Genomic DNA, 17,113 nt, shown 5'->3' on the forward strand with positions numbered 1-17,113 from the left:
GAAGTAAATGCGAGGGTCTTGGCAAGAGGCGTGGAGTTAAAAGATAAAGAATCACACATAAAGTGGGAGTTGTCACAGTTGCTCTTTGCTGATGACACTGTGCTCTTGGGAGATTCTGAAGAGAAGTTGCAGAGGTTGGTGGATGAATTTGGTAGGGTATGCAAAAGAAGAAAATTAAAGTGAATACAGGAAGGAGTAAGGTTATGAGGATAACAAAAAGATTAGGTGATGAAAGATTGGATATCAGATTGGAGGGAGAGAGTATGGAGGAGGTGAATGTATTCAGATATTTGAGAGTGGACGTGTCAGCGGATGGGTCTATGAAAGATGAGGTGAATCATAGAATTGATGAGGGGAAAAGGGTGAGCGGTGCACTTAGGAGTCTGTGGAGACAAAGAACTTTGTCCTTGGAGGCAAAGAGGGGAATGTATGAGAGTATAGTTTTACCAACGCTCTTATATGGGTGTGAAGCATGGGTGATGAATGTTGCAGCGAGGAGAAGGCTGGAGGCAGTGGAGATGTCATGTCTGAGGGCAATGTGTGGTGTGAATATAATGCAGAGAATTCGTAGTTTGGAAGTTAGGAGGAGGTGCGGGATTACCAAAACTGTTGTCCAGAGGGCTGAGGAAGGGTTGTTGAGGTGGTTAGGACATGTAGAGAGAATGGAGCGAAACAGAATGACTTCAAGAGTGTATCAGTCTGTAGTGGAAGGAAGGCTGGGTAGGGGTCGGCCTAGAAAAGGTTGGAGGGAGGGGGTAAAGGAGGTTTTGTGTGCGAGGGGCTTGGACTTCCAGCGGGCATGCGTGAGTATGTTTGATAGGAGTGAATGGAGACAAATGGTTTTTAATACTTGACGTGCTGTTGGAGTGTGAGCAAAGTAACATTTATGAAGGGATTCAGAAAAACCGGCAGGCCGGACTTGAGTCCTGGAGATGGGAAGTACAGTGCCTGCACTCTGAAGGAGGGGTGTTAATGTTGCAGTTTAAAAACTGTAGTGTAAAGCACCCTTCTGGCAAGACAGTGATGGAGTGAATGATGGTGAAAGTTTTTCTTTTTCGGGCCACCCTGCCTTGGCGGGAATCGGCCAGTGTGTTAATAAAAAAAATAAAAAATAAAAAAAAAATGTATATATATATATATATATATATATATATATATATATATATATATATATATATATATATATATATAAACACTGCACTAGCCAAGGAGCCGAACCCATGCTGCTTTGACCCGTCTAATAGTGAGCGAAAACGCATGACGTCTTAGACCACTAGACCACACAATTCTTAACAATGGTGCATCTAGCCAAGTTAGATGTTGTACCCACCATCGAAGGACATACTGTGGTATGGACGCCTCTGAGCTAATTTCATTCTACTCCCTGTTTGTGTACTAGCTCAACAAGCAGTATATTATATTACTGTACCCACGAAACGAGTGGTATTGATCAATAACAGCACTGCACTAGCTCAAAGGCGTCCACACCACCGTATGTCCTTCAGTGGTGGGTACAACATCTAGCTTGGCTAGAGGCACCATTGTTAAGGATTGTGTGGTCTAGTGGTCTAAGGCGTCATACGTTCTCGCTCACCATTAGACGGGTCAAAGCAGCATGGGTTCGGCTCCTTGGCTAATGCAGTAATATATATATATATATATATATATATATATATATATATATATATATATATATATATATATATGTATGTATATGTATATATATTTCGTTAGGTTCAGAATGATTTTGGCGAAATTATTGCATACACAAATTTTCACTTGTCCTATATGGCAAGATGAGCGTTGCTATTTAAGCCAAGATCGCAAGTGATTCGGCACGACAATATGAAGACAATTATGTTGATAACAATATGAAGTTTTGGGAATTTTGGTGACGAGACGTTTCATTAGCTAGAGACTTCGTCGGTTCTCACAAATTTATAGTCCCTGATTGGCGAAACATCTCTATAAAATACTGTAACAACATATTTTCTTAAGCATACTGATGAATTTTCACTGACATATGACGAGCCCAGATATTATTATAAGTGGTGTGCAGTACATAAAGTTCGTGAGTAAGACACGTTTCCGTCACTAGAAAGATACAATCAAGATTCCTAGTGTTGCGCTTGTCTTGCTCGTCTGGGCTGCTTGATTGATAAATGACAGTCTTTAGATCTTTACTTCGTCGTTGCCTGTGAGGCGAAGTGTTTACAAATGTCTAGATCTTACTGAAGGTGTCAGGCGACGCGAGAAATTTCTTTCACCTTGTGACAAGCAGTGACATCGTCTCCTGGAAATTGACGAGATTTTAAAGCACTAATGTTTGAGGAAATTATTTTGTACATAACGGTATAGTTTTTGTATTATTTTTAGCACATTCGGGTATGAATGGAAAGATGAAAGCATTACATTTGGATAGATAAAAATATCTGTATGGACAGCAGATATAATCACATACTACTAATGGTAGATATCATTTTTCACGACGGATTGGTGGATACAATTATTTGGACCTGTGCTGTCTGCTTTCCCTACTGACCTGACCTGTGCTGTCTACTCTTCCTACTGACCTGACCTGTGTTGTCTACTCTCCCTACTGACCTGACCTGTGTTGTCTACTCTCCCTACTGACCTGACCTGTGTTGTCTACTCTCCCTACTGACCTGACCTGTGTTGTTTACTCTTCCTACTGACCTGACCTGTGTTGTCTACTCTTTCTACTGACCTGACCTGTGTTGTCTACTCTCCCTACTGACCTGTACTGTGTTGTCTACTCTCCCTATTAGCCTGACCTGTGTTGTCTATTCTTCCTACTGACCTGACCTGTGTTGTCTACTCTCCCTACTGACCTGACCTGTGTTTTTACTCTCCCTACTGACCTGACCTGTGTTTTTACTCTTCCTACTGACCTGACCTGTGCTGTCTACTCTCCCTACTGACCTGACCTGTGCTGTCTACTCTTCCTACTGACCTGACCTGTGTTGTCTACTCTCCCTACTGACCTGACCTGTGTTGTCTACTCTCCCTACTGACCTGACCTGTCCAATCTGACAGACTGGAACTTGGTGTAAAACTTTGCAATAATAACGACGAGAGGCAAAAAAGACTTGGGACCTCCATCAAGTTCCCAGGACCGAAATATTTCGTAATATGGCTATTGTTTACTCAGGTCTTTTTTTGACTAAAACTATTTTTCAGGCTATTCTCTTGTGATTCTTGTCTGTTTTCCCTTTTTTAAGAATTCAGATTTGAACTTGGTTTAGCTCTAACATCTAAAGTTCCCGTGAAACAACCCCAAAGTGAACGGTTTCACCAAGACAGCCCGGTGGCCTGGTGGTTAACGCTCTCGCTTCACACGGTGAGGGCCTGGGTTCGATTCCCAGCCAGAGTAGAAACATTGGACGTGTTTCTTTCCACCTGTTGTCTATGTTCCCCATCAGTAAAATGGGTACCTGGGTGTTAGTCGACTGGTGTGGGTCGCATCCTGGGACACTGACCTAAGGAGGCCTGGTCACAGACCGGGCCGCGGGGGCGTTGACCCCCGGAACTCTCTCCAGATAAACTCCAGATCATGGTGAAGAGATACCAGAGGAAAACTGGCGATCAGTTAGACTACTGCTGGACGCTGCTGCGGGAGAGCCAGCTGAACACAAGCGAAAAAGCCTGAAAACTGTGATGTATATATATATATTCGTATGATGGTATGGAAATTTCTCTGATTTTTTATGCATATGTATAATGCATTTACGTTAGGAAAGATTAGCTCGTGTCATTGCATACACTGCATTTAATTTATTTTCATAATTTAATACATTTGACTGTTAGGCAACTTACATCATATGGTTCTTCGACCTTAAACCGCAAAATATTAATCGTAAGATTTAAAAAAACGTACGTGATATAGACTAAAACTTCGACTCGTGATCATCGCATCAAAGTCAACTTAAAACAACCAATTTACTTTCTGAACTGGATTAAATAAAAAAAGTTAAATTATTTATGAAAACCAGGAGAAAGCTATTTTAATTTGTTTTAAACGAAAAAGAATTTAAAACTAGGCGAAATATATTCGTATATACTTGTATAATGAAAAGCTTTTGTGGAACCCGTGTAACAGATTTATTTTTTTGCCCACCAGGGTTAAACCTGCAGATACTGACTGACTGTCGAATACTATCGTTATTTAATGCATCTTCCTGTATCCAATTTTCGTTTCGTTATACATATTTCACTTTAGTATTTTACCGTTGTGTATTTATTTCAGCCATCAAATATAACTGCGACGTATTTGGTACTTACCTATATAATTATTTCTGACACAGAGGTAAACAAAAAGAGTAATTGACACTCAATTTGCATATGGGCCTAATGAGTGCCTTAATATGTATCCGATATATTTAAAATGTACCACGGACACGCGTAAGTACTTAAAAGGATTTGTTCTGTTTATTTTTGTTTTATTGTGGTGCGGCTTAAATCTTACCTATACCTATCTTGACAGACAGACAGACAGACAGACAGACAGACAGACAGACAGACAGACAGACAGACTTCATAATAATGTGCTAAAATGTGTTGTACAGTCCCTCGTCAAGACTTCTTAAGAAAGAATTTCATGTGAAACTATAATTATAAAATACCCACGCATATGTATAGGAAACTAGGATGATGTTTCGGTCCAGGATGGACCGAAACGTCATGTTACAACTCGTAGTTTTACTTTCCGCTTCGTGTGTGTGTTTTGTGAGTTTGATCTAGCCACGTTATTGTGACTTGTATTCTTCATGAAATATAGATCTAAGTATTGTATAAAAATTTAATGTGACATCATGTCACGGACGAGAGGAACAGAGAGGGAGGAGGAGGACAAAAGGAGAAAAGGGAGGGATCAGGAGATGAAGAAGAGGAAAAGAAGAGGAGAAGAGGAAAGAGAAGAGGAAGAGGAGGAGAATAGGAAGAGGAGAAGAGGAAGAGGAGAAGAGGAGAAGAGGAAGAGGAGAAAAAGAGGAAGAGGAGAAGAAAAGAGAAAGATGTATAGAGGAAAAAATACTGAATAAATAAGAAAAAATAGTTGTTATCCTCTGAGTGGTAGTGACTCCTTACTCCTTGTCCTCAACTATATTTTTATACTGTGAAGACTACACGAAATGGCGAGAGAACTAGCAAGAGAGAAGACTACACTAGGATGGGAGAAATTCCCAGAATCTCATAAGAATGGAGAACTTTTGGTTTGCCCTCAGATGCGGAGTGTTGTATGCCAAGAGTATGTAATCTTTATTCGGAGAATGTTAACACACTCACATAGGCTGCCTCACCAGCCAACGAACCAGATGCTAAGGGTCTGACGATCGGGACCCATCGTCAGATCAGTATCTAGGTTCAGCCAATCATAATGTGGATCTGACAATTGTGAAGGTGATGTGGCTATCACTCACCTTTTCACCCTTGCTTGTCAGTTTCATTCTACCGCTGGTTGAACCACGGTGGCCTGCTCTCTCTCTTGGCTGCTGTTTTGTCTTGATTACCGTGGCGTGCACTAATACCTATTGCTGTACATAGTGTATATAGTGTACATACTTTTGTTTATACTTGGTGAAGGATAATAAAATTCAAAGTTTTTCTATTGTGTTTATTTTGCTCCCTTTACACCCAGGATAACAGGCCTTTGAGTACTTGGGTTGTAATACGGAGGAAAAAAATGGAAAAGCACAGAGAATACAGAAAACTAAGTACAGGAATTGAGAGGGAAGGTCAGAAACGCATATGAGGGAAGGAGGAAGGTCAGGGTGTCAATTTGAGCCAAAAGCGGCTGACCTAAGAGCTTAAGCTTGAACTTGACAACCTTACGAGGCTAGAACGGCCGGGAAACATAACGTTGATAAGTAGGGATGTTAGGAAATATTGTTTAGCCTCGGAGGTGAGAAACCTGAGGAAGCAGACTCCATACACAGTTTTAGGGATTAGATACAAAAGGTCATGCAGGGCCGAAAATTAGTAAAACTGGTCTGTAGTTGAGAGACGGGGCCGACCGAGGGCCGCCCTTGCGACCCTCTTAACCACACTCGCGGAAATAACTGCACTCGGCGAGTGCTCCCACTTAAACATCTACACAGCTGTTCACTCTTTCTTCTACCCCCCCTCCCCCATCATTTCTTACTTCACAGTCGTTCGCCTAACAGGCCGCTGGAAAAAAAATAAATTTTCTTCTAGCGAAGTGAATTACACACTTCAGCGGTCTACCCTCACACCGTCTTAGCTCTATGAGTCGTGAATTTCTCTATTGTAAAAGATATGGAATTCAATTAGCCCGAATGGAAAAAAGCTTGGTATCTTGGTGGTGAGAAATTTATGGATGGAGAAGTGTACGGTTGGTGTGGCTGCGTCTGTACGTTTTCGGACGTACTGAGAAGAGATTAATTCTCTGCAGATATGAGAAAATGGTATAAAGGTGTGATTTCACGTTCTTCAAGCTAGCTCAAAATGTCATAGAAATAGTTCAAAATATAGTCTGGTGAACTTGCCCTGGATTTAAGTGGTGAAACGCTCGACCCTGGCTATTTGTTTTGGTTGTGGTGTACACTTGGCATGTCAGCCTACACATTGGGGAAAGTATAGAGAGTTCTGTGGCTGTGGTGCGCGGTTGCCCACCCTGGTTCATGGTCACCTGCTGGCGCTCCACACTTTTGTGTTAGTTTTTTACTCGCGCTTCCTAGGGACGCGCGTGGCGCACACACACACGCACGCAAACACACGCACACACACACACACACACACACACACACACACACACACACACACACACACACACACGCACACGCACACACGCACACGCACACGAATGTCTTACGTAGAAAGGTTAAGGGAAATCGGTCTGACGACACTGGAGGACAGGAGGGTCAGGAGTGACGCGATAATGACATACAAAATACTGCGTGGAATAGATAAGGTGGACAGAGACAGGATGGAGATGTTACACAAAAACAAGATGTCACAATTGGAAGTTGAAGACTGAGATGAGTCAAAGGGATGTTAGGAAGTATTTCTTCAGTCATAGAGTTGTTTGGAAGTGGAATAGCCTGGCAAGTGATGTAGTGGAGGCAGGAACCATACATAGTTTTAAGACGAGGTATGAAGAAGCTCATGGAGCAGGGAGAGGGAGGACCCAGTAGCGACTAAAATGCCGGGAGCAAGTGGGCTAGTAACCCCTTCTCCTGTATAAATTGCTAAATTTCGAAAGAGAAACTTTTGTTTTTCTTTTTGGGCCACCCCACCTCGGTGGGATACAGCCGGGTTGATGAAAAAAGTATATATATATATATATATATATATATATATATATATATATATATATATATATATATATATATATATATATATATATATATATATGTGTGTGTGTGTGTGTGTGTGTGTGTGTGTGTGTGTGTGTGTGTGTGTGTGTGTGTGTGTGTGTGTGTGTGTGTGTGTGTGTGTGTCCTGCCGAATAGGCAGAACTTGCGATCTTGGCTTAAATAGCAACGCTCATCTTGCCATATAAGACAAGTGAAAATTTGTGTATGTAATAATTTCGCCAAAATCATTCTGAACCTAACGAAAAAAATATATTTCACTGTGTTAGTTTAGTACTAAATTATTGTAAACAAATCTAAAATATATTTAGTTGGGTTAGGCTAAAAAAATTGTTCTTGTTATAATAAGGTTAGGTAAGTTTTCTAAGATACTTTTGGTGCAAAATTAAAAATTTCTACATTAACATTAATTAAAAAAAATATATCTTTAAACGTATAAGAGAGAATTTTAGAAAGGACTTAATTTTAAATGAGTTCTTGCTAATTGACCAGTTTTACATATTCGGCACGACATATATATATATATATATATATATATATATATATATATATATATATATAGTCAGAGGGCTGAAGAGGGTTTGTTGAGGTGGTTTGGTCATTTAGAGAGAATGTATCAAAGTAGAATGACATGGAGATCGTGTAAATCTGTAGGGGAAGGAATGCCGGGTAGGGGTCGTCTTCGAAAAGGTTGGAGGGAGGGGGTAAAGGAGGTGTTGTGGGCGAGGGGTTTGGACTTCCAGCAAGCGTGCGTGAGCGTGTTAGATAGGAGTGAATGGAGACACATGGTATTTGGGACCTGATGATCTGTTGGAGTGTGAGCAGGGTAATATTTAGTGAAGGGATTCAGGGAAACCGGTTATTTTATATAACCGGACTTGAGTCCTGGAAATGGGAAGTACAATGCCAGCACTCTAAAGGAGGGGTTTGGGATATTGGCAGTTTGGAGAGATATATTGTTTTTATACGTATATGATTTTAAACTCTTGTGTTCTGAGCACCTCTGCAAAAACAGTGATTATGTGTGAGTGAGGTGAAAGTGTTGAATGATGATGAAAGTATTTTCTTTTTGGGGATTTTCTTTCTCTTTGGGTCACCCTGCCTCGGTGGGAGACGGCCGACTTGTTGAAAATATATATATATATGTATATATATATATATATATATATATATATATATATATATATATATATATATATATATATATATATATATATATATATATATAGCACAAAAAACCACCCATCTACCATTAAACCCTCCCACCCCTACCCTCCACACGCACATACACCCACCACGCACACGCCCCCCCTCCCCCCACAACCGCACGTGTAGGTCATCCCAAGGGAAATTTCGTGGCCGCTTCTTTGTGTATAATAACGAGGATCTGGACGAGACGCTTGTAGTGTGAAAAATTCCAAGTTTCGAAAGTCAGGGTGATGCTTTTGATGCACTGCTTTTGATACTGATGTCAGCTCATACCAAAGTTGACATTGAATTTTTATGCACACAATATGGCAAGATTTCTCAATGAAGTCTTCACGAATTCTAATTTCTTAATTTAATTCTGAATTTAACAGCATTTCGTAACAGAAGTAACTCCCACCAACGTTGTCTAGGTGGTGGCGCCACCTGCCGGAGGCTACAGAGAGCCTCAACAATGAAAAATATGATTATATTATTCATGGAAAGCGCCAAACCCTGAGGGGTCATATAGTACCTGGGTAAAAGGGAGGCAGTCGAGTTTGATCCCAAAAAGGAAAGGTATCGCAGGTTCCTCGCATCAAGAACCCTGCAGTGTGAAAGCCACCCCTCGTATAGAAGATAAACGAGAGAGTAAGAGAGGCTGGTGGAGATGGTGGTTAGGTTAGTGAGGTTAGGTAAGGTTAGTCAGGAAACAGAACCAGAGATGGTGGTTGGAGTGGATGTAGTAATTAGTATGGGGTGGTAGCGAGGATTGTAGTGGTAGGCGTTGATAGCTGGATGGCTGCTGGGGTGATGGTAGCTATGATTTTGTGGAAGCCAAGATGGTAGTGGTTGTAGTATTGTTGGTACTCTTTCTAAGCGGGTAAACTAACGGAAATTTCTTTGACCTACTTGGTTTCAAATTTGTTCATACGGATTGATAGAAATATTTATGAACATTTTTCTTCTGTCCCACAGTGGTACAGTGATTTAAAGGATGAAACTCGTTCACTGTCACCCTGTTAAATGACCCTCTGAGTCGTAACATCTTTAGCCCTCCTTCAGAGTGCAGATATTGAACTTCTCACCCAGAGAACTCGAGTCAACTTGTTTTTTTATATATGAATCTCTTCGTAAATGCTACCGTGTCCACACACTGACAGTCTGGTGTAACACGGTCATACATGTCTAATTGGTACTCAAGCTAATACGAGTCATAGCTTCCCTGACTCCTCTGCCCCATCAACCCTTTCTGTGATGTTCTCTACCCTTCGTTCCATCAATCCTTCCTGGAACGTCTCCTATCCTTCCATCAACCCTTCCTGGAACGCCTCCTATCCTTCCATCAACCCTTTCTGGAACGCCTCCTATCCTTCCATCAACCCTTCCTGGAACGCCTTCTATCCTTCCATCAACCCTTTCTGGAACGCCTCCTATCCTTCCATCAACCCTTCCTGGAACGCCTCCTATCCTTCCATCAACCCTTCCTGGAACGTCTCCTATCCTTCCATCAACCCTTTATGGAACGCCTCCTATTCTTCTATCAACCCTTCCTGGAATATCTCCTACCCTTGCTTCCATCAACCCCAGATTTACACCTCACCTTGGTTACCCTTTTCTCTTCTATACTTTTTAAGTGGCCCATCTTGATAATCCCTCCTCCGCTCTCTGACTTCTCCCTGTCATAGCACATGACCACTATCATGCCTATACTAATTATGTTCTACATAGTATTAGCCCTACACACTGATCTCAGCCATGATTCCTCCAATACCTCCATCCTCCTCGCTGCAACCTTCAAAACACATTCCTCACACCCATGAAGAAGCGTACTCAAATAAATTCACAATTTTCGCCTCATTTTTTTTAAACTTTAATATTCAAAGACGCCTCCATGTTTCACATAGGTGATTTGCTCCGTCTATTTTCTTTTTTTTTAGTTCTGCCTCGTCTCTCACAAACATCTGTTGATAATCCACTCTCAAATAATTAAACACATTATAGAAATAACCCGACATAGGAGCAAGAATCTTAGGATGATGTTTCGGTTCGACTTGGACCATTTACAAAGACAATGTGAATTTGCAAATGGTCCAAGTCGGACCGAAACGCCGTCGTAAACTTTTCTCTCTTATGTGCGGGTTATGTGTGTACTGTTCCAGTCACGTTACGTTATTGTACCTTTTTTTTATTGAAACACCTTCACTAGAATTACTATGGTCAGCAGATGTTTTATCTTGCTACCTGGACTAACGCAGCTCTAAAAGCGTAGGCCACAAATTCTAGCTGGAGAAGACGTCAGGTAATTTTAGTTAGGTTAGGTTGTCGTGATTGTGTTTGTAAATATATCGGTGAGGGCGACGTATCTGATGACGCCTCCTTTACGATAATGCTTTCCACGAGGGTAATTCCGTAACAGATAATTTGAGACGCGAGGGAGTACGAGGAACTCGTAAAAACAAAATGGGTCAGGTAAAAAGTCCAGCAGGACTGAGGAGACATGCAAATGAAGTAACTCTCTGGATGACGAAGATTTAGTAAAGGATTGATAGATATACGACTTTTAGTATAGTGTGTGTGTGTGTGTGTGTGTGTGTGTACTCACCTAGTTTTACTCACCTAGTTGAGGTTGCGGGGGTCGAGTCCGAGCTCCTGGCCCCGCCTCTTCACTGATCGCTACTAGGTCACTCTCCCTGAGCCGTGAGCTTTATCATACCTCTGCTTAAAGCTATGTGTGTGTGTGTGTGTGTGTGTGTGTGTGTGTGTGTGTGTGTGTGTGAGTTCACAAACACACGGGTGCTTGTTCCACAACTGTCTTTCCTTCAAACTACAACCAGCATCTGCAAGATAACCTTCAACCACGAACACACTTCCTCAAAACAGTTGAAACTTACTGAAGCATTACTGTGCATAAAGCGTACTCTGGGAACCACTTCAAGAATAAATCTCAGAAAGTAAAAATTAAATAACGATGAGCATTTCTTACGAATTATAGAAAATGTAAAATACGTGATATTCCAGAGTTTTCACATTTAGAAATAACGTTGACTCACCAGCGCCATTAGTACGTATACTAATTACTATGAAACTTGGAAAATTACCCGCTCTTAACATCGTTAGCATTTTTCTGCTTTAAGACAATGTAAAATTATGCTCTACTTTCACTCCTACAAATTTGGAAAAGTCTATATAGCTCTGTTCACTTTATTATAGTATTTGTTGAATATTTTGTAATCAGTGCAGACATAGAACGGTACAGCACATGAATATCCGTGCTACTTGTACAGTCTTTAACATTCTCTCTCTCTCTCTCTCTATATATATATATATATATATATGTATATATATATATATATATATATACATATAATATATATATATATATACATTATATATATATATATATATAATGTTACTTTGCTCACACTCCAACAGCACGTCAAGTATTAAAAACCATTTGTCTCCATTCACTCCTATCAAACACGCTCACGCATGCCTGCTGGAAGTCCAAGCCCCTCGCACACAAAACCTCCTTTACCCCCTCCCTCCAACCCTTCCTAGGCCGACCCCTACCCCGCCTTCCTTCCACTACAGACTGATACACTCTTGAAGTTATTCTGTTTCGCTCCATTCTCTCTACATATCCGAACCACCTCAACAACCCTTCCTCAGCCCTCTGGACAACAGTTTTGGTAATCCCGCACCTCCTCCTAACTTCCAAACTACGAATTCTCTGCATTATATTCACACCACACATTGCCCTCAGACATGACATCTCCACTGCCTCCAGCCTTCTCCTCGCTGCAACATTCATCACCCATGCTTCACACCCATATAAGAGCGTTGGTAAAACTATACTCTCATACATTCCCCTCTTTGCCTCCAAGGACAAAGTTCTCTGTCTCCACAGACTCCTAAGTGCACCACTCACTCTTTTTCCCTCATCAATTCTATGATTCACCTCATCTTTCATAGACCCATCCGCTGACACGTCCACTCCCAAATATCTGAATACGTTCACCTCCTCCATACTCTCTCCCTCCAATCTGATATTCAATCTTTCATCACCTAATCTTTTTGTTATCCTCATAACCTTACTCTTTCCTGTATTCACCTTTAATTTTCTTCTTTTGCACACCCTACCAAATTCATCCACCAATCTCTGCAGCTTCTCTTCAGAATCTCCCAAGAGCACAGTGTCATCAGCAAAGAGCAGCTGTGACAACTCCCACTCTGTGTGTGATTCTTTATCTTTTAACTCCACGCCTCTTGCCAAGACCCTCGCATTTACTTCTCTTACAACCCCATCTATAAATATATTAAACAACCACGGTGACATCACACATCCTTGTCTAAGGCCTACTTTTACTGGGAAAAAATTTCCCTCTTTTCTACATACTCTAACTTGAGCCTCACTATCCTCGTAAAAACTCTTCACTGCTTTCAATAACCTACCTCCTACACCATACACTTGCAACATCTGCCACATTGCCCCCCTATCCACCCTGTCATACGCCTTTTCCAAATCCATAAATGCCACAAAGACCTCTTTAGCCTTATCTAAATACTGTTCACTTATATGTTTCACTGTAAACACCTGGTCCACACACCCCCTACCTTTCCTAAAGCCTCCTTGTTCATCTGCTATCCTATTCTCCGTCTTACTCTTAATTCTTTCAATTATAACTCTACCATACACTTTACCAGGTACACTCAACAGACTTATCCCCCTATAATTTTTGCACTCTCTTTTATCCCCTTTGCCTTTATACAAAGGAACTATGCATGCTCTCTGCCAATCCCTAGGTACCTTACCCTCTTCCATACATTTATTAAATAATTGCACCAACCACTCCAAAACTATATCCCCACCTGCTTTTAACATTTCTATCTTTATCCCATCAATCCCGGCTGCCTTACCCCCTTTCATTTTACCTACTGCCTCACGAACTTCCCCCACACTCACAACTGGCTCTTCCTCACTCCTACAAGATGTTATTCCTCCTTGCCCTATACACGAAATCACAGCTTCCCTATCTTCATCAACATTTAACAATTCCTCAAAATATTCCCTCCATCTTCCCAATACCTCTAACTCTCCATTTAATAACTCTCCTCTCCTATTTTTAACTGACAAATCCATTTGTTCTCTAGGCTTCCTTAACTTGTTAATCTCACTCCAAAACTTTTTCTTATTTTCAACAAAATTTGTTGATAACAGCTCACCCACTCTCTCATTTGCTCTCTTTTTACATTGCTTCACCACTCTCTTAACCTCTCTCTTTTTCTCCATATACTCTTCCCTCCTTGCATCACTTCTACTTTGTAAAAACCTCTCATATGCTAACTTTTTCTCCCTTACTACTCTCTTTACATCATCATTCCACCAATCGCTCCTCTTCCCTCCTGCACCCACTTTCCTGTAACCACAAACTTCTGCTGAACACTCTAACACTACATTCTTAAACCTACCCCATTCCTCTTCGACCCCATTGCCTATGCTCTCATTAGCCCATCTATCCTCCAATAGCTGTTTATATCTTACCCTAACTGCCTCCTCTTTTAGTTTATAAACATTCACCTCTCTCTTCCCTGATGCTTCTATTCTCCTTGTATCCCATCTACCTTTTACTCTCAGTGTAGCTACAACTAGAAAGTGATCTGATATATCTGTGGCCCCTCGATAAACGTGTACATCCTGAAGTCTACTCAACAGTCTTTTATCTACCAATACATAATCCAACAAACTACTGTCATTTTGCCCTACATCATATCTTGTATACTTATTTATCCTCTTTTTCTTAAAATATGTATTACCTATAACTAAACCCCTTTCTATACAAAGTTCAATCAAAGGGCTCCCATTATCATTTACACCTGGCACCCCAAACTTACCTACCACACCCTCTCTAAAAGTTTCTCCTACTTTAGCATTCAGGTCCCCTACCACAATTACTCTCTCACTTGGTTCAAAGGCTCCTATACATTCACTTAACATCTCCCAAAATCTCTCTCTCTCCTCTGCATTCCTCTCTTCTCCAGGTGCATACACGCTTATTATGACCCACTTCTCGCATCCAACCTTTACTTTAATCCACATAATTCTCGAATTTACACATTCATATTCTCTTTTCTCCTTCCATAACTGATCATTTAACATTACTGCTACCCCTTCCTTTGCTCTAACTCTCTCAGATACTCCAGATTTAATCCCATTTATTTCCCCCCACTGAAACTCTCCTACCCCCTTCAGCTTTGTTTCGCTTAGAGCCAGGACATCCAACTTCTTTTCATTCATAACATCAGCAATCATCTGTTTCTTGTCATCCGCACTACATCCACGCACATTTAAGCATCCCAGTTTTATAAAGTTTTTCTTCTTCTCTTTTTTAGTAAATGTATACAGGAGAAGGGGTTACTAGCCCATTGCTCCCGGCATTTTAGTCGCCTCATACGACACGCATGGCTTACGGAGGAAAGATTCTTTTCCACTTCCCCATGGACAATAGAAGAAATAAAAAAGAACAAGAGCTATTTAGAATAAGGAGAAAAACCTAGATGTATGTATATATATATATATGCATGTGCGTGTCTGTGAAGTGTGACCAAAGTGTAAGTAGGAGTAGCAAGATATCCCTGTTATCTAGCGTGTTTATGAGACAGAAAAAGAAAACCAGCAATCCTACCATCATGCAAAACAGTTACAGGTTTTTGTTTCACGTATATAGTTATTTATTTATTTATTTCCGGAGAGAGTTGCTCCCATGAACGGATCTTTCTGAATTTCCTGCTCTATTTCTGCGACATTGCAAGCTCCTGATGTGTTTACTACAACACGAAAGGCCTAGTTATTTTACCTATATGCACATATGCCTATACATAAATATGTTGTACACGTATGGTATACCGTATTCTTCACCAAATCCAAGGCTGACGGACTGATTACATCGTCTTCTGTATACAGTTCTGCAGTCTTCCAGCTATATCTTTGATTTTTTATTGACAGTTACTGGATGCCGAAATATCTCCGAAGATGCCCTGACATTGTACATGCCTAATTGTTCATAAATAAATGAATATATGAATATATTTAACACTTCGCAAACAGGCTAACTTTTAAAATCATTATCTCTCAGAGCGAGACAGGATTCGAACCTGCACACACTACATCGAAGTATACAGTGCTTTCGCCACTCACCCAGATCCCAGATCTGGCTGAATGGCGAAAGAACCGTGTACAGTGTGTACACGTTCGAATCCTGCTGTGAACCGACAGATAATCTTTGTATACATAAATACGTTCAGTGATAGAGTAGTGAAATTCCGTGAAAGTCACGAAAAAGTGCTTGAAATTTCATTATTCTTTCACAGTGGTTGCTTTGCAAATTGTGATATCAACTATTCACTGTAATCTTATTACATAAATACGTTCAGTAAAAAAAGTACAAAGTCCAATGCAATAGCTTTACAACGAAAATACGTATAATGTTGAAATCATCGCTAAAACGTATTCCATACACTTAATTTTACATACATCATACTACAAATGTACCGCTCTCAGTCATTGATTAAAAAAATTATAAAAAAAGCACATCTATTACCACTGGACTTTTTTTTAATTAAAAACACAAGCCGATATAAAAATCAGAGACAAGCCTCTAAATTTTGAACATGATCAACAGAGTAAAACACTAAAGAAAAACAAACTCTAAAACATCGCAAATTATTGTAAACAAAGTATTGAATTTTGACTGAAAAACAAAAGGATAAAGCAAAATAATGTACGTTCATCTCATTACGTCTCTGAATAAATATTCCCCTCTAAATAATGTACATATTCCCTCCCTTCTAAATGATGTTCATTCCCTTCTAAATGATGTTCATTCCCTTCTAAATGATGTTCATTCCCTTCTAAATGATGTTCATTCCCTTCTAAATGATGTTCATTCCCTTCTAAATGATGTTCATTCCCTTCTAAATGATGTTCATTCCCTTCTAAATGATGTTCATTCCCTTCTAAATGATGTTCATTCCCTTCTAAATGATGTTCATTCCCTTCTAAATGATGTTCATTCCCTTCTAAATGATGCTCATTCCCTTCTAAATGATGTTCATTCCCTTCTAAATGATGTTCATTCCCTTCTAAATGATGTTCATTCCCTTCTAAATGATGTTCATTCCCTTCTAAATGATGTTCATTCCCTTCTAAATGATGTTCATTCCCTTCTAAATGATGTTCATTCCCTTCTAAATGATGTTCATTCCCTTCTAAATGATGTTCATTCCCTTCTAAATGATGTTCATTCCCTTCTAAATGATGTTCATTCCCTTCTAAATGATGTTCATTCCCTTCTAAATGATGTTCATTCCCTTCTAAATGATGTTCATTCCCTTCTAAATGATGTTCATTCCCTTCTAAATGATGTTCATTCCCTTCTAAATGATGTTCATTCCCTTCTAAATGATGTTCATTCCCTTCTAAATGATGTTCATTCCCTTCTAAATGATGTTCATTCCCTTCTAAATGATGTTCATTCCCTTCTAAATGATGTTCATTCCCTTCTAAATGATGTTCA

The sequence above is a fragment of the Cherax quadricarinatus genome, chromosome 50 (assembly GCF_038502225.1).
Source record: "Cherax quadricarinatus isolate ZL_2023a chromosome 50, ASM3850222v1, whole genome shotgun sequence".
NCBI classification, from domain to species: domain Eukaryota; kingdom Metazoa; phylum Arthropoda; class Malacostraca; order Decapoda; family Parastacidae; genus Cherax; species Cherax quadricarinatus.